This window comes from Nuphar pumila, chromosome 4 (assembly GCF_984573655.1).
Source record: "Nuphar pumila chromosome 4, dmNupPumi1.hap1.1, whole genome shotgun sequence".
Classification (NCBI taxonomy): domain Eukaryota; kingdom Viridiplantae; phylum Streptophyta; class Magnoliopsida; order Nymphaeales; family Nymphaeaceae; genus Nuphar; species Nuphar pumila.
The window spans coordinates 8,344,109-8,372,015 of record NC_143252.1 but is presented as its reverse complement, the minus strand read 5'-3'; the positions used below and the strand labels follow the sequence as shown (position 1 = coordinate 8,372,015).

At 36.5% G+C, this 27,907-nt stretch overlaps 1 long non-coding RNA gene across 1 annotated transcript; it reads left to right on the top strand.

Moving 5' to 3' along the window:
- On the top strand, positions 1-26,188 carry LOC149839259 (uncharacterized). The gene is made up of 3 exons (XR_016431317.1): positions 1-271; positions 24,227-24,294; positions 25,891-26,188. It is a non-coding gene; the product is annotated as an uncharacterized LOC149839259 (long non-coding RNA).
- The last annotated feature ends 1,719 nt before the right edge of the window (positions 26,189-27,907 follow it).

Below are 27,907 nucleotides of genomic sequence, written 5' to 3'. Positions count from 1 at the left end.
TAGCCGCAGTCGATAGTGAGTTGCGAGACGCCGAGACCCCTTTCTCACTCGACAACATCCACCGCTCTCCCTCCTTCTGTTTTGGGTGTCTCTCTCTCTATTTCTTGCAGCATCCACCGCTCTCCCTCCTTCCGTTGTGGGTTGCTGAGTTGCGTTTACAGGTCCACAAGCAAGTGGAATACCAACAACAGGCTGCTACGAGTGCCTCTGCATCTTTTACTGTGGAGGATGCACTTCCATGGAGTTCCTCTCAAATTGGGTTGAGGCTTTTGTAGGGTTTTAGTTTTTCCTCCTAAAATTCCATTTTTTCTTTTGTTGGTGTTGTTTTGGCTGGAATTTGAGGGTTTCTTTTATGGTTTTTTAGTGTTTGCTGTGATCTTTTATAACTAGATTTTCATGAAAACTTTGGTGTCTTGTTGATTATCATTATGTTGGTCTGATCGTGCAGAAAATTTTGCTCATAACTATATTATTCTTTGCACAGACTGTGATGAAACCCTGTACACTTTTGGTGCTTGTGGGAATTAGTTCTACATTTGTATAATTTCTTTTCTAACTATACATTTGCATATATTTTTTTGTGTATTCTGTTTTCTTGTTCTCTTTAGATGTTGGCATTTAAGCGGATTTAGGTCGACATTATTCTTTTCCTGGAAAATTTGGGCTTGATCGTCGCATAGATTTGTGTGGTGTGTTTGTTGGCTTATACTATGGACTTGCATACCACAGTGTCACAGCTTGAAGAGGAGAATATGCAGCTGGTTAGAGGGCAGATGTGTGTGTTTATTCTTCTTTGGTTACGTAATTGCTTAATTTCAGTTTCCTGTCACCAGAATGGTTCTAATTGTAGTAGTTTGTAGGAATATCAGTGATCGCCAAGTTCAAATGACCATCTCTACAAATAGACCCTGTGTACAACGAGTTTTCTAGTGGACATGGTTGCAATATATTTCTTATGGTAAAGGAAAACTGTAAGTACATTAGTTGAAAGGTTGTCGCTCTCTTGCTAGTTATTTTTTTATGGGTCAGTTGAACATCAAATAAGTCAATGCATTAATCAATGTAATCATCAGTAAGGTGCTTGCAAATACAAAAACATTCACAACAGCAACTATTAAATGCAAAACTTAAGCTTTATGGTTTTGATCACACATTTATTATGTATGATCATATGTATGATACCTCTGACTCAACTATTAATTTTTTCCTATGTTCTTTTACTCTATTCAGGCAGTATTAAATATTACTTTCAATTAGTAATGGATAACGTTGTGGATACATCTGCTGAAGGTCCAGAAGAAATTAATTTTGAGGATGTTCATGTTACGCCATCTACAGTATTAGGTGGAGAGAGTTCTAGTACTAGACGGAAAAGAAAACTAACCTCTAATGTTTGGGAAGCATTTAAGCAACTTCCAATTGGAGAAGATGGGATAAAGAGAGTTGTATGTAAATTATGTAACAAACCTTACCTAGCAGATAGCAAGAATGGGACCAAAAATTTAAAGCGTCATATGCTTGCATGTCCAAAATTAAAAACTAAAGACATAGGTCAATTATTCCTTGCAAAATCAGAGGGAACTATGTCTTTACAAGTTTCTAAGTTTGATCAACAAAAGTATCGAGAATTGGTAACAACGATGATTCTTAAGCATGAATTGCCTTTCCAATTTGTTGATTATGATGGATTTCGTTCATTGATTACATATGTATGTGATGAGGCCAAACACATTAGCAGAAACATAGCTAAGGCAGATGTTTTAAAGATGTATAAAAAAAAGAAAGACAAACTCAAAGATTTGTTGAAATCTATTCCAGGAAGGATATGTTTAACATCTGATTTGTGGACATCTATAACTACTGATGGGTATATATGTCTCACTGCACACTTTGTTGATGAAAATTCAATATTGCAAAAGAAAATTCTAAATTTTTCTGCAATGCCAACTCCACACACTGGAATTGCTATATCTGAGAAAATTTATACATTGTTGACTGAATGGGGTATAGAGAAAAAAATATTTTCGATTACACTAGACAATGATTCTGCAAATGATGTATTTGTTGAGTTGTTGAAGAGTCAGCTTGCATTGAAGGATGTATTATTATGTGATGGTGAATTCTTCCATATTCGTTGTTGTGCTCATATCGTGAATTTGATAGTTCAAAAAGGACTGAAAGAGATGGATGATTCTGTTAAAAAAGTCTGAGAGAGCATAAAATATGTGAAAGGGTCACAAGGTAGAAAACAAAAGTTTTTGGAGTGTGTTAAGCAAGTTTCTTTGAATAATAGTAAAGGATTGAGACAAGATGTCCCTACAAGATGGAATTCAACTTATTTAATGCTTGAAGGTGCTATTATATATCGTCGTGCTTTTCTGCATTTACAATTGAGTGATTCAAATTACAAGCATTGTCCATCGTTAGAAGAATGGGACAAAGTTGAAAAGATTTGTGACTTCTTGAAGTTGTTTTATCGTGTGACATGCTTATTTTCTGGATCTACATATTCTACATCAAATTTATATTTTCAAGAAGTGTTTCTAATCCACTTAAGCATAGTCAAGGGTATGCAAAGCTCGGATAGTTTTATTAAATGCATGGCAACACAGATGAATCTCAAATTTGAGAAGTATTGGAAACATCACAGTCTGATCTTAGCTATGGCTACTGTTTTGGATCCACAATACAAGCTACAGTTTGTGGAGTTCTTATATGATAAAGCAGAAGGCTCTTGTGAGGTGATACAAGTCCGTGAGAAGATATTTGCTCTTTTTGATATTTATATGCAGAACAATCCTAAAGCTTCAAATGTCGAATCTTCAATTCCTCTGGCTAATGGTTTAGAACGTGGTTCAAATGATAACTCACTTTTTATGGTAATTACTTCTAATATATATTTCCATTACTATATTTGTCAATGTTTTTTTTTAATAAAATTTCTTTTTTTGTGTAGGAGTTTACTTTATTTGAGAACTCTAGGAGTGTGAATAAGGCACAAAAGTCACAATTAGAATTATATCTAGAAGAGCCTTGAATTGATTGGAATTCACAATTGAATGTTCTTAATTATTGGAGAACAAATAAATTTTGATATCCAGATCTTGCTCTCATGGTGTGTGACGTATTGAGTATTCCTATCTCCACAGTTGCTTCAGAATCTGCTTTTAGCATTGGTGGTAGAGTACTTGATCAATATAGAAGCTCTTTGAAACCTGATACAATAGAAGCGTTAATTTGCACTCGAGATTGGTTGTTTCATGATAATGGTAATCCATAATCTTGTGTTTTTTTTCTTATACAAAGTATCGAATAATTTGTGGAGTTTGATTAGTGAGTTCTATGTTACTAACTATTTTATGATATGTTACTAACTATTTTATGGTATAACAGAAAATTTAGTATTATTGGAAGAGTTGACGGAGGATATTATTGATTTGAACTCAACTGTGACCACAAGTGAAGTTGTAGAATCTGTTGAATGCTCAAATTAAAAACCAATATGTTGTAAGGTACTTGTAAAAATCTTGATACTTATGTTTTTTTTTTGTTTCATATGTTGTATCTTAATAATTTAACTTACTCTTTTAATTTTTTTGTGTAGGGTCATGATCTTTGAAGGATTGAAACAATTGATAAATTGATCTTAATGTTGATTGTTGACACAATGTATCTGATGATTAATGTTTAATTGTTATTGTGATGTAGAAGTTTAATTATTTATGTTTATCTTGATGACTGTAAGACAACTTGGTGGATATGTTAGTAGTATGGTTGTAACTTGTAAGACATTGTGTTTATGTTGAGTAAGGATGTGCCGTGCTTGGTCTAGTGGAATGCTGTTATTGCTGGTAGTGTGAGGCTTAAGGAGAATTGGATTGTTGTTGATCTCTTCAATAGTATGCTATATGATTCTCACTGTATGCCAAATTCCTTTAAGTTTTCAAGTGCCTTAACAGCTTGTGTTGGATTGGAAGAATTGGACTTGGGTCAGGAAATTCATGGTTGGGTAATCAAATGCAATCTGGAAGATGATGTGTTCATTGCAACTGCAAAATGTGAAAAGATTGAGGATGCACTCGTGGAGTTTCACAGAATGTCAGATAGGAATGTTGTGTCCTGAACAAATAATTTCGGTTCATGTTAGGCAGGAGGATGTTGTTTCTGCTATTGAGTTCTTCCGAAGCATGAGAACTTCTGGATGTTGTTTCTGCTTTTGAGTTCTTCCAAAAAAATATGCATAGACTGTTGATTATGTGGAAACAAATACATTTCGTTTCTGTTAAGGCTGCATTAACTATTGATGTTTCTGTTGCTAGATCAATTTTCACAATGTACTCCAAATGTGGAAGCCTCAATGAAGCTTTCTAATTGTTTAAACGAATGGTTGAAAGAGATGTTGTTTTCTGGACTTTCATGATTGCTGGATTTGCATAACATGGCCAGTTAGAGAAAGCATTTGAATTGTTCAGAAAGATGCAGCTTGAAGAGCTGAACCCTGACGCATTCACTCTATCACCTTATTGGCGAAAGGTGTGATTTTATGATTTATGTACCAGATGAAGTGATGATGCATATCGATGATATATATATGCTTGTGCCCATATTGGTGGCTACCGACCTTGAGAGCAGTCATTGGTAGTATCACTATTTTGGCACCTATTGAGGACCTTTTCAGTAAAGGATTATCTGTGAAGGTGTGTATGACCAAGATCAGGTAATCCAGCTAGAGCGGTAGATCTCCGTGAGGTAATACATTGTCCAAGAACAGGCAGTCGTAAAGACGGTAAATTCCTGTGAGGAAGTGTATTGTCCAAGACCGGGTATACCATCTAGGGCGGTAATTCTGTGTGAGGTGGTGCATTGTTAAAATATGATGTATATTTATATATATATATATATATATATCTATATATATCGATTACGACACATATACATATATATGATATATATATATGTCTACGTGTCTATCTATATATATAAATATATATATATATATATTGTAAAACCCCACAGGGGTATTTCTGTCATTTCACCTGTACACGCATATCCTTGATATGCTTTTTCCTTTCTTTCTTTTTCCTTTTTTCTTTTTCCTTTTTGTATTTTTTACTTTTTCCTTTTTTACATTAGAGAGGGGTCCACATAGAGTCGTTGGACCCCTCCAACGGTCATAAATATGACCGTTGGAGGGGCTCCAACGACTCTATGGGAGCCCCTCCTTGGGTCCCTTGCTGTGTATAAATAAGGGGCTCAGCCCCATGTATTCCTTAAGCTTCTTTTGAAGCATTCTATGAAGTGAGATATATTTTTTTATCTTCTTTTTGTGCTTGACCACTTTTGTGGTTTATTTTGCCCTTTAGTGGCATCTTGTGTATGTGTGTGCTTCCGTGCTTTCACTTGGAGACATTGCTCTTTTCATTTGGCACTTCATTACATGGTATTAGAGCCTTGGCTAAGAAGGCTTCATTGGATCCTCCATTGACAAGTAATACCTCTCCTCTCTCTTGTCTTATAAATTTTTCTTCTAATGGCCAACAAAGATGCAAAAATCGATCTCTCATTCAAATTGGATGGGACCAATTATCGTATGTGGGCGGCCGCTATGGAGAATAATCTCAAAGGTAAAAGGCTTTGGGGTTATGTATGTGGAACCATTCCGGAACCACAACTTAAGTTAACTAAATTTGAAGGAGGTGAAGAAAAGGCCTTAAATGAAGAAGAAAAAGAAAAGGCTATTCTTGATTACTCTTCTAAAATGGAAGATTGGGAAAGTGAACATGCTAAAATCTTAGCGTGGTTCATGAATAACGTCGAATTGAAGATTTGTGCAAATCTTGCTAAATTCAAGAAGGCTAATGAAGCATGGTTTTTCATGAAAGGTATGTACACTCAAAGAGACCTTGCTAGGCATTTTTTTCTTCAAGAAAAGGTAAGAGCTACCAAGCAAGGTGATATGAGCATTAGAGACTACTATAGTGCTCTATCCTCTTTATGGGATGAACTTGTCCTTCTCGAACCTCAATGGGAAGGAAGTGCTATTGCTATGAGACAAGAGCAAATGGAAAAAGAGAGGTTCTTTCAATTTATTCATGGGCTTCGTCCCGAATTTGAACAACTTAGAGGATCTCTACTTCATAGAGCCTCTACTCCTCTAAGTGATATTTTGGCCGATTTATGTCAAGAAGAAACCCGTTTGGCCTTAAAAAGGGATGTTGATGAAGTACATGCCGTGTCTAGACCCGGCAACAATGTAAGATCATATAAACCACCACATTTTTGGAAGAACAATGGTGGAGGAAGGAAAATCATTTGTCATAATTGTAATGAACCGGGCCATATTCGTCCCGATTGCCCTAAATTCAAGAAGAAGGTAGCTTCTGTGGGAGAAACTCCTTCAAACATCAATGAAGATTCAAAGAAGGATGGTGACATAAAGGATTCCATCGCTCATCTAACCGAAACTCTCCAACAATTTATGAAGATGAACGCCTCTACATCATCATCCTCACCTTCCACTTCCGGTGCCGCCATCTCTTCTTTCCCAGGTATGTCTTCTTGGATTCTTGATTCGGGTGCCTCTTTCCATATGACTCCAAATGCATCACTTTTGTCAAAACCAAGTCTCAATAAGTTTAAATCATATGTATCCACCGCCGATGGAACTTCTTTAAATGTTGAGGGTATTGGAAACCTTGAGAAAATTTATGACCAAAACAAAGAATTTTTTGTTCCCAAAATCCGAATCATCCCAAAACTTAATCTAAATCTTTTCTCCGTCTCTCAAATCACCGATTTTGAGTGTAATGTCTCTTTTTCACCAACCCATTGCTATGTGCAGGATCTCCGGTCCGGGAAGCGGATTGGGCAAGGCCATAGAAGAGGGGACCTTTACTATATGGATTTTTTGTCTTTGCCATCCAAATCATTTTGTAATCATGTTCAATCCAAAGATATTGAGACTTGGCATAAGAGACTTGGGCACCCTAGTATTTCCAAATTGTACCTTTTTCCATTTTTGGAAAAATTTTGTAATACAAATACATTTACATGCAATGATTGTATTCTTGGGAAAATTCACTCTCTTCCATATTCTCATAGCAATTTTGTGTCAAAAAGGCCTTTTGAACTTGTGCATTCCGATGTATGGGGACCGGCACCCATTATGTCCAAAGGAGGCTTCTCTTATTATGTTTCTTTTATTGATGATTTTACTAGATACACATGGGTTTATATTATCAAGAATAAATCTGATGTCTTCACTAATTTTAAAGAGTTTCACGCTCTTGTTCAAAATCAATTCCAACACAATATAGCCATTTTTAGATCCGACTCAGGAGGATAATACATGTCTAAAGACTTCCAAAATTATTTTAAAACAAATGGAATTTTGCACCAAAGATCTTGTCCTAAAACTCCGCAACAAAATGGTCTTGCGGAAAGGAAACATAGGCATTTAATTGAAACCACAAGAACTCTTCTTGTGTCTAAATGTGTTCCTAAAAACTTTTGGGCCGAAGCTCTTCTTACCGCAACATATCTTGTGAATCGTATGCCCTCTTCCTCTTTGAAAAATGTTTCGCCCTTTGAAAAATTATTTAAAATTACTCCCGATTTTAATAGATTAAGAATCTTTGGATGCAAATGTTTTGTACTTAGTTTAGGACAAGATAAGTTGTCACCTAAAGCTATTGAATGTGTATTCATTGGCTATGGTGAGAATCAAAAAGGCTATAGATGTTTTGATATTCGAAACAATAAATTATATGTGTCGAGAAATGTAAACTTTATTGAAGAACAAAATGGTTTCGATATCCACACATCTAAGGAAGACATCGATTATTCTTTTCTATTTGACTTAGCTCCTAGATTTGAGTCTCCTGAGGCTATTTCTTGTGATACTAGTTGTGATGGAATTTCACATTATAATATACAACAACATGACAATACCTCCCAAAATGAAAACCTTAATGATATAAATGTTTATACCCGACGGATAGGAAATGAACATCAACCTGCTATTGACAGATACTCTCAAGACTTCTCTTTAGAAGAATCTACTAACAACAATCTACCTAGGAGATCTTCTCGTACCAGTAGGCCACCACAAAAGTTTGTGTCCTATGAATCTTTTTCTCCAAATTATAGGGCCTGTCTTATGTTAATACATTCGTATCACGAACCTACATCTTTCAAGGAAGCTAAAGATCACCCACATTGGATTGAAGCCATGAAAATTGAATTAGAGGCTCTTAACAAGGCCCAAACCTGGAGCATTATTCCTCAACCTTTAGGGAAGAAGGCAATTGGGTGTAGATGGGTATATAAAGTCAAAACTAAAAGTGATGGGTCTCTTGAAAGATACAAAGCTCGTTTGGTAGCAAAAGGCTATGCCCAAGAATATGGGATTGATTATGAAGAAACTTTTGCTCCCGTGGCCAGAATGACTAGTGTACGAACCTTAATTGCTTTAGCATCCATCAAACAATGGCCTATATACCAACTTGATGTTAAAAATGCTTTCTTAAATGGAACTTTATGTGAAGAAGTTCTTATGGATCCTCCGCCGGGTCTTGAAATTGGGAAAGGCAATATTCTAAAATTAAACAAAGCTCTTTATGGGTTAAAACAAGCGCCAAAAGCGTGGTATGATCTCTTTAGCAAAGTAGTTCTTGATAATGGTTTTTCCTCATGTTACACTGATACTGCTTTGTTTGTTAAATCCTCTAATGAATACATAACCATTTTGTTATTATATGTTGATGATATGATTATCACAGGTAATGATAAGAAAGGTATTGATCTTATTAAAAATATTCTTAAGAAAAATTTTGATATGTCTGATCTGGGTTTTTTGAGGTATTTCTTAGGAATTGAAGTTGCATACTCACCCAAGGGGTATGTCCTATCTCAGATGAAGCTTGCCTCTGATATTATTGCTAGGTCTGGGCTAACAGATGACAAAAGGGTGGAGACTCCAGAAGTGATCAATGCCAAGATGAGAGCCAATGATGGCACTCCTTTAGCAGATCCCACGCCTTATCATCAATTGATTGGATCATTAACATATTTATCTATTACCAGGCCTGACATTTCCCATGCAGTTCATAGTGCAAGCCAATTTCAGACTGCTCCTACCACCACTCACATGGCAGCAGTGATGAGGATTATCAGATATCTAAAAGATTCCATAACTAAGGGAGTATTCTTATCCTCTTCTTCACCTCTTACTTTACTTGCGTATACTGACTCTGATTGGGGGGGTAACCCCGATGATCGTATTTCTACCACAGGTTATTGTGTGTTTCTTGGGGAGTCACTTATCTCCTGGAGGTGTAAAAAGCAGCGTAAAGTTTCTCTCTCATCTACTGAAGCTGAATATCGTGCGATGGCCACCACCACAACTGAGATTATATGGTTAAGAAGCTTACTTAAAGATATGGGTGTCTCATTCTCAACTCCCTCAAAGCTATGCTGTGACAACAAGAGCTCCATTTATATCGCTAGCAATCACACTTTTCACGAACGAACGAAGCATATTGAGATGGACTGTCATTATGTTCGAGATGAGTTCCTACGTGGCACCATTCAACTCCCATATGTTCCTACCGAATATCAGTTGGCGGACTTCTTCACCAAAGCCTTGCCTTCGCCTCGCTTCTATTTCCTCCTTAGCAAACTCTCGGTGATTTCACCGTGTGTTTGAGGGGGGGTGTTAAAATATGATGTATATTTATATATATATATCTATATATATCGATTACGACACATATACATATATATGATATATATATATGTCTACGTGTCTATCTATATATATAAATATATATATATATTGTAAAACCCCACAGGGGTATTTCTGTCATTTCACCTGTACACGCATATCCTTGATATGCTTTTTCCTTTCTTTCTTTTTCCTTTTTTCTTTTTCCTTTTTGTATTTTTTACTTTTTCCTTTTTTACATTAGAGAGGGGTCCACATAGAGTCGTTGGACCCCTCCAACGGTCATAAATATGACCGTTGGAGGGGCTCCAACGACTCTATGGGAGCCCCTCCTTGGGTCCCTTGCTGTGTATAAATAAGGGGCTCAGCCCCATGTATTCCTTAAGCTTCTTTTGAAGCATTCTATGAAGTGAGATATATTTTTTTATCTTCTTTTTGTGCTTGACCACTTTTGTGGTTTATTTTGCCCTTTAGTGGCATCTTGTGTATGTGTGTGCTTCCGTGCTTTCACTTGGAGACATTGCTCTTTTCATTTGGCACTTCATTACATGCATTTCCTAGACCAGATGATCCGACGTGGATCTTGTTAAACTTTAATTAATAAAGAGTCATGTCAAATTGGGAGAATTTGTTGAGATTGATTGATATAGCCAGTTAGAGATCAATAGATTTGGCTTTAGTCATAGTAGAATTTGATCTTTATTGATTTTAGATCTTGATACAATGTTATGATTATGTCTTTCGTGGATATATGAGCCATTCTGTGAGAGAATAACATCTTGAGCGAAGTTATGACATGTGACAACTAGCGACGCAAAACCTTGAGAATTAGGAATAAGTGGAGGATATTCAGGACAAAAAGTCTGTTAGAATTAGTGAGGACAACAAACAACGTCGCGATTATGATAAAGTAAAGAAAACTCCATCCAATAATCAAGAACAAGCTAAAGGAATAACACATCGTGTCTATCATTTGTGACTAAACAAGTATGAAGTACTGAACATACACTCTAATTGTCTTAGGTTAAGACTTTTCGTGATTTAGTACGGATTTTGCCATCAATGAAATCAGGTAGGAATTTTGTCGAGACCGACGTTTAGCTCCAAACTTCTCTTAGAAACTCATTGTGTGTTATCCTGATCCTTATATGTTGGGAGCTCGCACACATACGTGCAACCTTGTCGATACCAATCCCCTCAGACTACGATCTCTACGGGAATCTTGTAACGAAATTTCGAGGATGAAATCCTTTTAAGGGAGAAAGGATGTAATACCCGTGAATTTTATGAGATAAATAAACTTGAAATTTAGGTCGTTAGGCTGGTACAAGGTCATTTTATTGTTTCAATTGTTTATTCATAAATGGATCTCAGATATTCTATTTGGATCTTCAATGTTGGAACCTTAATACCCTGTTCAGAACTTCGATTTTTCCATTTGGATCTTAGTTCATAGATCTCAAACATTTTAATTTGGATAACCAATATGGGATTTTAAGCAAATGGATTGGATCTCTGATATTGGGTCCTCCATATCAGGGTCATATTGGATATTGGATCCAGGAGGAATGGAGTTGATCCATGATGTTGAAACCGGTTTTTTCATGAGGAAAATTTTTACATCGGATCTATAAAACTTTCATGGGATCCGTAGTAGCTTATGCGAAGTTTAGACCCACAATATTTCTTTTGGATCCGGGACATCGAAGAGGTAAAAAGGGTAGGGAACCAATTAAAATTTACTTGGATCTATTATAAGTCACGTGGAAACCACGATAGTGCAATTTGGATCCATAGTTCCAAATCATATGATCAAAACTTTGGATCCCTGGATCCAGATTTAGTAAGGGGACTTACAAAGCCGAATGGACTTTGGATCCATAATAAGTTAGTAGGGATCCATAATAATATAACTGAATCCACTGAATTTTTTTAGAGTTACATTTTAAAAACTTAAATATCTAATAAGTTAAACATTTTAAAATGGGTTTGGATCCTCTGGTGGACCCGGACATGCCCAAACCTGGACCTCGTTGTGATGGGTCGCCAGTCACGAGTTCGGTCAAACCAAACCCGCAACAGTGGTGCGTCAAAAAGGTAAACATGAAAAAAAAGGGGGCTTTAAGTTAAAAATGGTTGGGGTTGCTACAAGCCCTGCCCGATAAGAAGGGGCGTTAGGGTTCTCTCAGAACCCTAACGCAGGTTGTATCATGTAGAGGAGAGGGCTGAGATAGTGCGCAACCGCCGGTGTCGTGGGTAACAGCCCTTCCATTTCGCAGGCCACCCTCTTATAAATCCCTCTTCTCTTGCTCTCCCACCCACTCATATCTTCCTTCTCCTCCTGCACTCTCTACCTCCCTATTTCTTTCTTTTCTCTCTGTCTACCTGCGTGCAGCAACCTCGACCATCGCCGACGTCGGTCAATGCTACCGGCGACCTTGCACGATAGCCGAACCTGCCTCTCCTCTCGTCTCCCTGTTCCTCTCCATCGTGCTCAGTAGTGGAGCCGTAAACGCCGGCGAAACCTCCCTCTCGCAGCATCAACCACCATCACGCTGGAAAAAGGTAGGTCTTACTGATATTTTTACTTGTTTTGGGTATTGGGTGTGTTGGAGCAGTCGATGTGGGTTTGCCAAAAATCCCAGACCTTCAATTTGGGGATTTCAGACTTCGATTAGTAGGGTTTTTACAGTTTGCAGGGTACCTTGTGTGAAGCTTGCAGTATGCACTCTGTCCAACTTTTCCTTCTCCCTTTTTGATTGCTCTGGGATTCGTTCATTGCTTATGTTGTTTACTGGGATGTAGGGAGGACAAATCAGCTGAACTGGCCTATCTAGGACACAACCATATTCTTCAGGTTTAGCCTGGGTATCCAAAAATATAGATCCAATTAAGTTTTGCGTTGTTATTGGACGTAGCAGTTCTATTCCATTCCAAAAATCAATTGACCTTGTCGAGGGTTGTGGTAATGCAGCTACTTAATGTGTCAATTCTGAAAACTGAAAAAAAAAATATGTATGTTAGGGTTAACTTGTGAAATAGCTGGCGATAATGATGTTTGAAAAAAAAAAAGAAAAAAAAAAAAGAAAAGCTTACTAGACACCTATTGTGTCAGAAATGGCAAGGCAAAATACGAGGCACCTAGTAGGCATTTGTTAAATAGATTTTCTCATAGCTTTTGTGCCTAGATACACAGAGAACCATATTGCCTCCCATGTTGACATGGGTACAGATCTGGGTGGTACCATGGAGAATTTTTTTTAAGACAGCAACCAAATGGATACATGCACATAGGGTGCAGAGTGCAAATCAACTACTTATGTTATATTATTATCATAGGATTGTCAATCACTAGTTCATACTTTTCAGGTGGCAATACAAGATTATATTTATGAGCTTTGAGATATGAACTTTATTCATAAATATTTCTTTACACTGCTCTTTTACATGTACACGTTCAGTTATGTCAACATGCTCTAGTTGAACAAAGTTTCCATGCGTAACTCATACTGGTGTGTATCTCCATGTCCACATGCCAGATGTTTTCTCCAATAACCTGAAATTTTGTGTTGCTGACCAACTTTTTGACAAGATCTGTGGAGATTGTTTTCCAAGTATGTTTCATGAGTTGTGTCTGCAAAGATGCCCCACTTGCATTTACTGTCTATGGCATTTATTTAACGGATCTCTTGGATGTCATGAACTAATGATGGTATCTTATACAAAAAAGGGGGTTTGGGTGAGCTAATCCTACCTTGTAAAGCCTCTAGGGCTTCCGTTGCAACCAAATTTGAAAGACGATTAGTCTTAATGATATTGGTGTTAACATCGCTTGTAATACGGTGGTTAACTCTCATTTAATTTCCTTTAGAATTATAGCAGTCGTTCTGTTTTGTTAACCCTGGTGGTCATACACTGAAGTCAGGAATCTGTTTACTGCTTTCAAAATGTTTTGCTATTATTTGATGTGCACTAGAAACCGTTGTATTCTATTTATTAACCTGGTTAGCAATTGACATTGTATCCAATTGGATGGTAGAACGTTGATAACAATAGTTACTTGCTCTAGAATGCATCAAAATTTGTGTCCAATCTTCATTTGTATCCATATTGTATTGCTGTAGTACACTCTCAGTTGGTATGCATGTTGTTGCACACATTACTGTACACCCACAGAAATATGTATACATTTTCTGTTTTGACATTAGTAAAGAATGAACTCCGCCTTGGATATGTTCTGTTGCATACACATAGAAAATTTAATGTGTGATTCTCATTGCTGTCATGACTATACATGTGCCCATACCCTACACATGAGAGCCGAACCCTTTCTCAGGAAGTTGACCCTTAGTGCATCATGTCATACCTGGAAGACCAGAGAGTCGACCCTAACATAACATGAGTCAGTCCTTGGTTGCCGTGTTCGGGCATTATGCTTATAGCAAAAAAAAATCGAGTGATATTATACATCAGTGAAAAATTGTGTCTAGATCTTTACTGCCATTAAGAATTGTGATTCACTTTGAAAATGGCATATGAGCATTCTACTAGTAGTTGGAAATATATGATGCTACCTATTTGTGAAACACTATGTTTTATTTGTAACTTGATATACAACTGGGATGATGTGCAATTTGTTTATATATGAAATTCTGTCATGTAAACTGCTGACATTTAAATCTAGAAAATGTCTGAGTTTTGACTGCCTTCAGTCAAGTTATGTGAATTGCTTTCCTTTGTCCACTGTATAAATGATAGGGAGTTTGGGAATCTTGCCTAATTGGGCAATATGGTTTGGGTACCTGATGTTGAGTTTGCACTCAATGTCAATCACACTGGTGAGAAAATTAAAGGTTAAATTTTGTGAGCCTGACTGGTTTAAAGGTACCGGGGCATCGGTGCTTGACGGTTTAAAGGTACCGAAGCACTTTGAGTAATAACCATAACATTGATGAGAAACTTAAATTTAATTTCTATGGCCTGGCTGGTTTAAAGGTACCGAGGCTTGTGTGCTTGACTAGTTTAAAGGCACCGGAGCACTCTGAGTGGGTTTAAACAGTCAATATGGAAAAAGGATTTGGATGGTTTATACACCTTGGTAAAATGACTAAGGTTGGGAATTCTACTGCTATGATAGCAGAAGGAAGTTGGGGAAATGCCCCATACTTTGGGAAAATAACTAAATGAAAAGATTTACTCACTCAGATTCGGGCTTACCTTGGAGAGGGTAGGTGGTACAAAACTCCGGGGACATGTTTATTTGTTTCGAGCTAAAGTGACTTGTTGGTCCCCAGTCCTCGGAGTTGGGTGGGGACCCAGACTACCAATATGTCCTAGGTGGTAGCTCTTTGTTCTTCTGCAGAAGTTAGGGATACATCATGTTTTGGTTTTGACCTTTGGGAGGTTCTCTCGGTCACTAGCCACTCCCTTGGGATTTCAGTCTCAGTTAAAATGTTCGGGTTAATAAAACAACTTTGAATAATATACCCCCGAACGTTCTCTTTTGTGATGGTTGCCTCGGCCTGTGTGTACCCGCAGGATAAAAAAAGATAAACATCAATTAGAACATTTTAGGTATCACAGTGAGTGGTGTACTAGGGAGACATGTTTATATTCTTCCAGCATGTTCTGAGCTTGTGATGAAATGACATTCTGAAATGTGTAGATATGAGATAATTAAATTCATATTGGGATTGCTACATGAATGTTATGCATGACTGTTATTGTTGTTGCAGAATATGCTTTAATTGCTTAATGCCTTACTTGCTTAATTGTTGTCTTTGCATAAAATATTGTAATTGCTTAATTATAATTGCTGCATAATCTGTATGCTTGCTTAGATATATGTATGTTACTGTTGTTACATAGCCTTCTTTGTGTGAGTCTTAATAGGCTAAAAACTCACACACGACACCCACATCACATACTTGACACATGATATACCTGCAAGAAAAATTACAGTTTTTCCTACTTAGACGTGGTAGTCTAATTCCAATCAATTTACTATTTTTCAAGTAAAGAATAGGGTTTATGAGCGGCTGCGGGATGAGGCATCGGATCAAGATTTTTGGATTTATTGTTCCAGGGATAGTTTGAGTTCCTTTTATGATTTTAACTCTGATGATTTTCATTGATAAATGGAATAAAATAAATGTGTTGGGTTTTCTCTCCACCGTAATGTCTCGAAATACTTAACCCTATATTATTTCTTGTTTCTGCTGTTATAAAAAAAATCCTCTTAAATTTGGGTTAAAATTTTGGGGCATTACATTAGATATGTGAATTCAATTGTTTCTTGTGTCTAATATTCTGGAATATACTTAGACCCAAGGGGTTTGGCTTAGTGGGATGGCCTAGACCGTTTGGCGGGCAGACTAGGCCCAAATCCCATGGGTGTCACCCCCTGCGTAAGCCGAAGCTTGGCGACTCCCTGGGGTCGAAGGGTGAGCCCTTAGATTTTTTATGTCTACACAGACAACAACCATAAGTACGGCAGACTGAGCCAATGTGTCTAGGTCTCTGCGCCTGGGGTGGTTTCTCCAAGTTATATATATATATATATATATATATATATATATATATATATATATATATATATATATATATATATATATATATATATATATATATATATATATATATATATATATATATATATATATATATATATGTGTGTGTGTGTGTGTGTGTGTATTGGAAAACTTTTTACAGAATCTTTAGGTTCTTTTGGCTTGGTTACGAGTTTCTGGTAACATGGAGGTTGTGTGATGTAAAACCTCCCCCAACAAAATCGTCAGTGAGAGAGATTTAAAAAAAATGGGGGGAGACGGTTCCCCAAATCGCATAGAGAGGGGAGGGGGGCTCACCCCCCAAGGATCAACGAGAGCGAGGTGAATTTATCCTCACCCACCGTGAGGGCTATAAAAAGCCCTCTCGCAATCCCCTCCACCATCGCTCGAGCGAGAGAGAGAGAGAGAGAGATGAGAAAAAAAATAGAAGAAAAACAGGTTGTAAAGAGAGGACTTATCGGACGGCCGACAACGCAGGTAAGATGTTTTTTCTTCTCCTTCTTTCTTTGTCTGATCGAACCGAGGGTCGGCAGCCATGGTTGTCGACAGGTTACAGGTGAAGAAAAAAAAACTTGGCTCTACACTGAGAGAGAGAGAGAGGGGGTCAGTCGGCTGACGCCAATGGCCGGCCCCTTTGCCTCAGAGAGAAAAGAGAGAGAGGGTCGGCCCCTCTACACCTGAGAAGATGGAAGGGGTTCCGCCACTTTCATTTTTTTTCTTATTTATTGGGACTAGATCGATCGGTTTGGGTGCAGCTCAGACCGAACTAGGTATGTTTTAAAAAAAAAGAGGGTTCTTGGTCAAACCGGTTCAGATCGAATCGGCTCAGACCAAACCAGTCTGGATCAAACTAAATTTGGATCAGACTAAATCAGGATTCAGTCTGATCTAGTCAGTCTGGACCGATCCAAATAGAACTGGATCTGGTTCAGATCAGTGCTGAATCTAAATCAAAACTGAATCTAGATCCAACTAAATGGATCAGTTCTAGATCTAGATCAAAATTAGGTCGGGATCCACTCTGACAGTTCTGGGTCCATATTTGAGCTGAATTAGGATCCAACTCATAACTAGATAGACCAGTTCTGAATCCAGTTTGACTATTTTGGATCCAGATCATAAATGAATTTGGATTCAATTTATGATTAATTTTTAAATTTTGAGAATAATTATCAAAATGACCAAAGTACCCTTGTGTGTACCCAAGATTCATCTTGGTAAAATAGGCATAACTTTGCACTCTGAACTTAGAATTGAGTTAAGTTTGGGGCGTTGGACTCATATCTTAGAGAAGAATCCTTGTCCTACAGCTTTGATCAAATCAGGGGCACAAAATTGAGGTCTGACTAATCAACTTGGGAGGGGTAGTTTAGTAATTTTGTTAAAATATAAAAGATTATGTGTATTAATATGAATATGCTTGTGTAATGATCAGATCCTACTCTTAGATCATCTTGAAACTTAATTTCGATCAGAGACCAATATTCTCAAAATTTTTAGTTATGAATAAACCATATTGTGTTGCATGTTATTGTAATATTGTGAATTAGCATGATTAGAAAGATAAATCTTGAGTGTCAGTATGATATGCATAAAATAATCATGCATCAAAGTATTGCAATGAAATGATTACATACACATGTCAGTCGTGATATGTCATACATAACAGAAAGATATTATTTCTGTAATAGTATATATGTGTTATAACTTCTAAATAATATGCATCATGATGAGATTGTGATTAGACTTGAGTCTTTTTATTCTATTCATGTCATATAGATGTTTATATTGAGATTAGCATGCATAACCCCATAAATCTCGAAAGTAGCGACTAGTGAAAAGGGCTACCTAGTTCACGACCAAAGTACAACTACCATAAAGTGTGGGCTATCAGTGATTTAACGATGTAGAAACTTGATATTGCTATGTGCTTAGTATGAGATAAGTGTGAACCCTAATGTCATTCTAAGAATGAGAGTGAGATACATCGTGATCATTTCATGATATTACTCATAAGAGAACGAGTGAAATACGAGCTTAAGAATGTGGTTCAATGTGATGAACTTAATATATGACTTAGGGTTATACTCACATAGTGTTTGGGACTCTAGACAATCATGGATGGTTAAAAGCCATCATGGTTAGGATATAGCATGAACCATGTCGAGATTGAGATTAAGCCTGACCTCCCGGCTAGCTACCGGTGGGGTCTCCTTTTTGTTTTACTGCAGTGCCTGGTGGTCCGAGGATCACTGAGAGTGTATGATTCATAGTCTAGCCAACATGTAGAATTGAGATATTCTACACGGGTTGCTACGCCCATAGACGACTATGATCGATATAGTCGATCTAGTGTTAGTTTGGTTTGACAGAATAATAATTAAAATATACAAACTTGTGTGGTGTGTCAAAAACTAAACTCAGACTAGGAGCTCAGAGTCTACTACAGCTATAAGTTAAAGTTTTATTTGCTTATAATTATTCCTTACTAGGTTGTAGACTCACCTCCTATATAATTACAATTATAGGTTTCAGACATACTAGCACAGACAGGACGTGACCGGCTACTTCTACTTAAGCAAATCATTTGGTAGTTTTTAATTTTCTTGTCATTAAACATCTATGTACTTGTTATTTCTTATGTTATAAATGATCAACTATGTAAAAGAAAGTAAATTATTAGAAAAAGAATGAAAAAATATTTTAGACATGTTTTCTTTGTGTGAACTTTGTATGCTTAATATCTAGAAAGTAATACCAACCGGACTCGGACTCTCAAGGTCCCAGATCGGGGCATTACAAAATGGTATCAGAGCTAGTTTCTTCATTCATAACAAGTTCAATGACTAGAATATGATATAAGTATATGCCTGATAAGAACACGTTAGTGATTAGGTTATTTTGTAATTAGTAATGGCTAGCGAGCATGATAATCACAGAGACCCTATGACGCAAGACACTTTTAACATGGATGACGGGATAGCAACCATGTGCTTTTCTTTACTTTCATTTTTTTTTAGCTAAACAGCAGATGCTAACAACATTTCCCATTCAAATGAAGAGAGAAAGAGACTGGCTCAAAATAAGAGGGAGAGAGAGAAAGAGCGACAGAGAATTGCATTAGTCTTTATGCACAAAGTCAAGCAAGGTAGTTCACAATTAATGCTTTTAACACGGATGACTAGATAGCGCCAATGTGCTTTCCTTCTTCACTCTCATTTTTTTTTAGCTAAACAGGATATGCTAACAATGTTTCTCATTCAAATGAAGAGAGAAAGAGACAGACTCAAAATGAGAGGGAGAGAGAGATAGAGATAGAGACAGAGATAGAGACAGTAAATAGCATTAGTCTTTATGGGCAAAGTCAAGCGAGGCAGCTTGCAATTAATGCTTTTAACATAGATGATTGGATAACACCCATGTGCTTTCCTTCTTTACTTTTGTTTTTTCTTATCTAAACAGGAGATGCTAACAATGTTTTTCATTCAAATGAAGAGAGAAAGCGAGGCTCAAAAAGAGAGGGAGTGAGAGAGAGAGAGCGGCAAAGAATAGCATTAGTCTTTATGGATAAAGTCAAGCGGGGTGGCTCACAATTAATGCTTTTAACATGGATGACTGGATAGCACCCATGTGCTTTCCTTCTTCACTTTCATTTTTTTAAGCTAAATAGGAGATGCTAACAACATTTATCATCCAAATAAAGAGAAAGAGATTGGCGCAAAATGAGAGGGAGAGAGAGAGAGAGACAAAGAATAGCATTAGCCTTTATGAACATAGTCAAGTGAGGCGTATCACAATTAATGCTTTTAACACGGATGACTGAATAGCACCCATGTGCTTTCCTTCTTCACTTTCATTTTTTTTTAGCTAAACAGAAGATGCTAACAATGTTTCCCATTCAAATGATGAGACAAAGAGACTGGCTCAAAATGAGAGCTGAGAGAAAGAGCAACAAAGAATAGCATTAGTCTTTATGGACAAAGTCAAGCGGGGTGGCTCACAATTAATTCTTTTAACACGGATGACTTATTTCTTGTTCTGCTTTGTTTTCTTCTTGCTTGCCCAGTAATATTTCTTTTATGTGTACTAGAATGATTAATGAAATAAAAATATTTTTGACTAAATGAGTGTCATAATTGCACACAAGTGATGGAATTTTGTACAAATATAACCTAACTGATTCAAATAATGATAAATCAATTACGAGATAATTTTTAATGTAGGACATGTATTGTTTGACTCTAGCGCTACACATAGTTTCATTACCTCAACCTTTGAAAAATGGTTACCAGTTGCACATTCACGATTGGTTGTTTCTTACTTGATAAAAACACATATAAGTGAATTTAGCATAGTAGACACTGGGTATAATAATTGTATAGTAAAAATAGAGAACCGTGAGTTGCGTATAAATTTGTTGTAACTCAATTTCAAGGATATAAATGTTGTCCTAGGTATGGACTGTTTGTCAGACCACCATACCACTATTGATTGCAGAAAGATGTGTGTTAGTTTTCAAAAACCCCATACTTCAACTTTCACATATCAGGGCATTAGGAAACTACCTAGGCCAACGATCATATCACGCCTGAAGGCCAATAAATACATTCAAGAAGGATGCTTTGGATTTTTGGCCTATATAAAGATCGACGGGAGAGAAAACCTCACCACATCAGATGTGGACATAGTTCAAGAATATGCGAATGTTTTTCCGGAAGAACTACCAGGTCTCTCTCCTGATCGAGAGATTGAGTTTCAGATTGATCTTGTTTCGAGAATAACACTCATTTCAAAAGCTCCATATCGGATGGGACCTGCAAAACTTAAGAAACTGAAGGAGCAAATGCAAGAATTATTGGAGAAAGATTTTATACGACTGTCAGTATCTCCTTGGGGTGCTCCAATTTTGTTCGTCAAGAAGAAGGATGAATCACTGCGAATGTATATAGATTATCGGCAATTGAATGCAGTGACCATCAAGAATAAATATCCTTTGCCGCGGATTGATGACTTATTCGATCAACTTCAAGAAGCTGCATATTTTTCAAAGTTTGATCTAAGATCGGGTTATCATCAACTGAAAATTAAGAAAGACAATGTAACTAAGACGGCTTTCATATCAAGATACAGCTATTATGAATTTTTTGTTATGCCTTTTGGTCTGACTAATGCACTAGCAACCTTCATGGATATGATGAACAGAGTTTTCAGACCATATTTAGATAAGTTTGTGGTAGTATTTGTTGATAACATCCTTATTTATTCAACCACGAGAGAACAATATGAGGAACACCTGAGGATTGTTCTGTACACACTCAGAGAACATCAGCTCTACGACAAATTCTCTAATTATGTATTTTGATTGAAGCAGGTGCCCTTCCTTAGTCATATTGTATCCAAATAGAGAATTATGGTAGACCATGCGAAGATTGGAAGAGTCACAAATTGGGCTAGACCCAAGAATCCTACAGAGATATGTAGTTTTTTGGGATTGGCTGGGTACTACCAGCGATTCATAGAAGGATTTTCTACGTTAGCAGCTCCAATGACAAAACTCACTAAGAAAGATGTAAAGTTTGAGTAAATAGACAAGTATGAGCGGAGTTTTCAGAAGATAAAGAAGCATTTGACCACTGCTTCAGTTTTGGTCTTACCTTCTGGATCTAGAGGCTTCACTATTTATATTAATGATTCTCATATGAGATTAGGTTGTGTTTTGATGCAACAGAATAAGGTGATAGCTTATGCATCTTGCCAACTTGAAACACATGAAGTCAACTATTCGACGCATGACTTGAAGCTAGCAGCAGTGGTATTCACTCTTAAGATATGAAAACACAACCTATACGATGAACAGTTTTAAGTTTTTATTCGTTTTAGGACTTTCAAATACCAAGAATGGAATGGATTTAGTATGGGTGATTGTAGATAGGATAACTAAGTTAGTTCACTTCTTAGCCTGTAAGACGATTCATACTTGTGAACAGTTGGCCCAACTTTCCATCAGAGAGATAGTCAGACTTCATAGAGTACCTGATTCGATTGTTTTGGATAGAGACTTTAATTTTACGTCTTGATTTTAGTAGAGTTTCCAAGTGACAATAGGGACAGTTAAAAATGAGCATGATATTTCACCTTCAGACAGTCAGAGCGAACCATTCAGACCCTAGAAGACATGTTATGAGCATGTACTTTAGTGTATAGTAACTCGTGGTGACATCCTACCTCTGATGGAGTTTGACTACAATAATAGTTTTCAGCTGAGCAGAAGCATGGCTCTATTTGAGGCATTGTATAGTCGACGGTACTGAACACCTGTGTATTGGGATAAGGTCGGAGAAAGAAGATTGTTAGGGCTTGATTTGATGCAGCGTATGACAGATCAAATGTGATTTATTCGAGAACGTCTTCTAATAGCATAAAATCGACAGAAAAGTTATGCAGACCAAAGATATCGTGAGTTAGAATTTTAACAAGGTGATTATATATTTTTGAAGATATCTTTCTTTAAGAGAGTGATGAGTTTTGGTCAAAGAGAAAAATTGAATGCAAAAATAATTATCAAAATAACCAAAGTATCCTTGTATATACCCAAGATTCGTCTTGGTAAAATAGGCATAACTTTACACTCCAAACTTGAAATGGATTGAGGTTTGGTGCCTTCGACTTGTATCGTAGAGGAAAATCTCTATGTCCTCTAGTTTTGATCAAATCAAAGATACAAAAAATCAAGGTCTGATGAGTCAACTCAGGAGGGGTATTTTGGTAATTTTATTAAAATATAAGAGGTTATGTGTATTAATATGAATATTCTTATGTAATGATCATATCCTACTGTTAGAGTATCTTGAGACTAGATTTTGATCTGCGACCAGTGTTCGTATTCGAGGTAACAGATATTATAAGTAATTTTAGTTGTGAATAAATCATACTGTGTTGCATGTTATTATAATATTATGAATCAACATTATTAGAAAGATAGATCTTGAGTATGAGTATGATATGCATAAAATAACCATGCATGAAAGGATTGCAATGAATTGATTGCATACACATGTCAGTCGTGATATGTCATGCATAATAAAAAGAGATTAGTTTTGTGATAGCATATTTGTGTTATAACTTGCAAATAACATGCATCATGATGAGATTGTGATTAGACTTGAGTCCCTTTATTCTATTCATATCATGTGGATATTTATATTGAGATTAGCATGCATAACCCCTTAAATTTCAGAAGTGACGATCTATGGAAAGGGCTACCTGGTTTGCGGCTAGAATGTAACCATCATGGAGAGTGGGCCATCATAGATTTAATAATGTAAAAACTCTATATCGTTGTGTGCTTAGTAATGTCGTTATAAGATTAAGAGTAAGATCTGTCTTGATCATTTCACGATACCAGTCGTGAGAGAATGAGTGAAACACGAGCTTGAAAATGTGGTTCAATGTGATGAACTTAATATATGACTTAGGGTTGTACTCATATAGTGTTTAAGACTCTAGACAACTATGGATGGTTGAAAGTCATCTTTGTTAGGATGCAGCATGAACCATGCCGAGATTGGGATTGAGTCTGACCTTCCAGCTAGCTACCGGTGGGGTCTTTTTTTTTCACTGCAGTGCCTAGTAGTCCTGCGATCATTAGGAGTGTATGGTTTATAGTCTGACCAACATGTAGAATTGGGGTGTTCTAGGGGGTTGCTACGCTTATAGGCAGCTACAACTGGTATAGCCGACCTAGTGTTAGTTTCGTGTGATAGAGTGTTTGAAAGAGTTAAAAGGGTATAATTAAAGCATACAAACTTGTTTGGTGTGTCAAAAATTAAACTCAGTCTAAGGGCTTAGAGTTCACTACAGTTGTAGGCTAAAGTTTAATTTGCTTATAATTATTTGTTATTGGGTTGTACACTCACCTTCTGTATAATTACAGTTGTAGGTTTCAGGCGTACTAGCACAGGAAGGACGTGATCGACTACTTCTACTTCAGCAGAATACTTGGTAGTTTTTAATTTTCATGTCATTGAATATTTATGTACTTGTTATTTCTTTTGTTATGAATGATGAACTGTGTAAAAGAAAGTGAATTATTGAAAAAATAATGAAAAAAATTTTAGCCATGGTTTCTCTGTGTAAACTTTGTAGGACTCTCGAGGTCTTAGATCGGGGTGTTACATGTGATTAGTAGGTGACATTGGCAGGGAATCTGGGGTGTCCTTTTGAGCCATTCTTTCATCTTTGCTCAAACTCTTGCCCCGGAGGATTTATGCTAGTAGGTTGATGCAGTCTAGCATTGGAGAAAGTGTGTAGACTGTTTGACTGATATGCTTTGTGCTACTCTGGTATTGTTTTTTGGGTGGGTGGTTGGCAGAAGCTAATTATGTTTGTAGATCACTTGGAAAGAGCAAGTTCTTGGAAAATAATAGATGAACTATATCTGTAAGATGGACGGGAGCAGGAAAATGGACAACCATGGTAGGATGTCACCTTAATGTGCTACGGTATGTGTCCAGTTTCATTGTCCTCTGCAACATAGTTGGCAATTTTATAACATGAGTTGGGAGTACAAGATATGAAACAAGATGTATCACAAGGTATTTGGAGAGCCTTTTTTAACCTGACATTGATTTTTATCAATGTTGGATTATTCACTTATATGTTTCCCATAATCAATGATTCGAACATACCTAATGATCCGAGAGGCATTATTACATCATGAACTAAATAGCTCATGGAATGAATATTTGTTGAGAGATGTGAATAGAACTCCTAGGGTGGGATCAAATTACTATCCTTTAGATGGTAACTCTCATTAATGGAGGAATCCCAACTGCCATCTCATTCATCAGAGAAACTTTACTCGTTATACACTTTGACATCTGAACTGTGGAACTGTATATTATTGTCGAGAATGTGTAAGAAAGTATTGCATGTGAGATAGATCCTTATCCTTCATCCTAAAAACCTCGATCAAATTTGCACATATATTATATATTAGCTAGAAGGATAGAACCATTTTATTGGCAATATTGTCTACGTACAAACATATCTGTTGTTTGCTCATGAGCTGATAACACCATTTCTCAAAGGATCCTTCAAGCTAGGAACGAAACATCTAATAGAGTGAGTCACAGATATGTTATTTATGAAAGATGCCAACTCACCAGTACGAGCAAACAAAGCCTACTTAATAGATACCTATTCTCATTGAAAGTCTAATAGGCAGCATTCAGGCTAATAGTCAATCAGGCACGTGCACAGAACTAAAAGCAGGTGATTTGAAATAACTGAATGTTTTAAAGTAATAGGTATCAAGCATTTTTCATCAACAATTTGAACAACAGATTGGATAAATAAGGGAAACTAATTATTATTAATATATATTATTACGTGAGGTAAAATTTTGAAATTAGGAAGATAAGCAGTGGCGAGGTGTTTTTGTTGGTTTTAATGGTGCTGGTAATATAGATGCATTTACTGAGATCAGGATCTGAAGAGTCCAACTTAGCAGTTAATATTATTTGCTTAACTTTTCTGGTTTTTAATTCTGAAGTTAACTGGAGCCTGAAGTGATTTTATGCATTTTGGTAACTATAGGCAGCAAGCAAGCATTACGGAAGCAGATCTGTCTCTCTTTGCTGCCCAAAGAAGCAATTTCAATCCCTGCAGATAACACGGAGGCCTTTGCACTTTCAAGTTAACTGTGCTGCATGTCTTTTTCATAGATTCGTTATTGTTACTGCAGCTTCTCTTATGTTGCATCTAGTGACTATAGTAGTTGCTTTTTGTTATAAGCAATCCTTTAGATTGCCTAAAATTTCCTTAATGTTTGCATTGGGAATGGTTGCTGACTATAATTGGTAATTTAAAGCATACAGTAAAAGAAGATGATCCATTACTGAGGAGTTTTCCAAAGACTCCTTTTTCATTAATTCCCTACTAGATTTCTAGACATTATTTGCTGTCACCATAACATTACTATATAATGAACTACAACCAACAATTGGTTATCCAATTTTTGAAAATTATGGTGTACCCTGCACATCTATACTATCAATCCTTATCCCAACTACATGGGGTCAGCAATACGCAACAAAAATGATGCCGATTATTTTGGATTAAATCATAAATAGTTGGAGATCTCCACTCCAGTAGGCAAAAATTATCCCTCTGTGCAGGCAAAACCAGAGACAGTAGAAAAGGTCTGTCAACTAGTGCAAAAGCAGTTGGCACTACCGGACGCCTCTGTCATAACTCCTGAGTCAACGTTTTCTGCACTCGGTGCTGATTCTCTTGATACGGTGACATCTCAAAACCTTGATTACAATGTCTAAAATACTGAAATATGTTTACCAACCAAATATGTTTAGTGGCATGAATCAATATTTTCATAGGGTTTTTTTACTTTTTTTTCGAAAATTTCACCATAGGGATGTGATCTAGACGCTTGGTTTTATAGAAACAGATTCTTGGATCATCGAATTAGGATGTATAAGAAGAATCTTTTAAGGGTTGAAAATCAATGACTTAGAATTTTCATAAATATTCAAACATAAAAAAAATCACATTTCTTAATCCGATTACGATGTTCCAACAGTCGATTCCTAGCAAATGGACCACCCGAATTAGATTTGCAAAATAAACTATTCATATATTGGTTCATACCAGTAATCATATTTGGTTGGTAAACAATATTCCAGTCTCTCTCTCTCTCTCTCTCTATCTATATATATATATATATATATATATATATATATATATAGAGAGAGAGAGAGAGAGAGTAATGCTATGGTGATTTAGAGCACCTACAATCACGTACTAGGAATCATAGTTGTATGTTGTATCTTCCCAATCAGACCTTAGGGATGTACTCAACATAGTTTATTTTAAAGGAATCATGCTTTGGATCATGTTTTTTGGACATAAAAATAGGATTTTTCAAGTCATGAAATTTTGTTATATTGTGAGCCATTGATTTTTAAAGGTCTTAAAAAACATACATGTATGCTATAATCGCATTATCAAAACCTTGTTTTCTACCAAATGATGTTTATAGATCATGTCTATACGTTTGATCAACAAATAAAGTTCAAGAAATTTGAAAATCTAAAACTTCTATTAGGTAGGAATAGGTACTCTGGAGCACCCTATCATTACTAATATATATTTATATAATATACATAGAGAGAGAGAGAGAGGAGTTGGTAGCTGCCTACTCTAATCCATGCCTACCACCAGTCTACTAGACTTTTGAAGGGTTTTTTTGCATGTTTGTCTCAAATGGGACCGTACAGATGTGTTTTAAATGCTTGATTTTATAGGAATGGATTATTGAATAGCCTGATTCCGACATGAGAGTAGGCTTTTATAAGGTTTGAAATTTTAAGGTCTATAATTTTTATAAATATTCAAGCTAAAAAATCACGTTTTTCATAAAAAAAACAATATTCAAGTGTAATTTTCTAGCAAATAGACCATTCCGACGTGAATCTGCAGTGTCACGGTTCGCTCTCAGTAGGCTCCTAAATATAGGGTGTCAACGGGTTGGACCTTCAGCAGACTAAGTGGGTCTGAATCTAAATGCTAGTCTGAGGTCTGATTCTAGGTCTGGGCT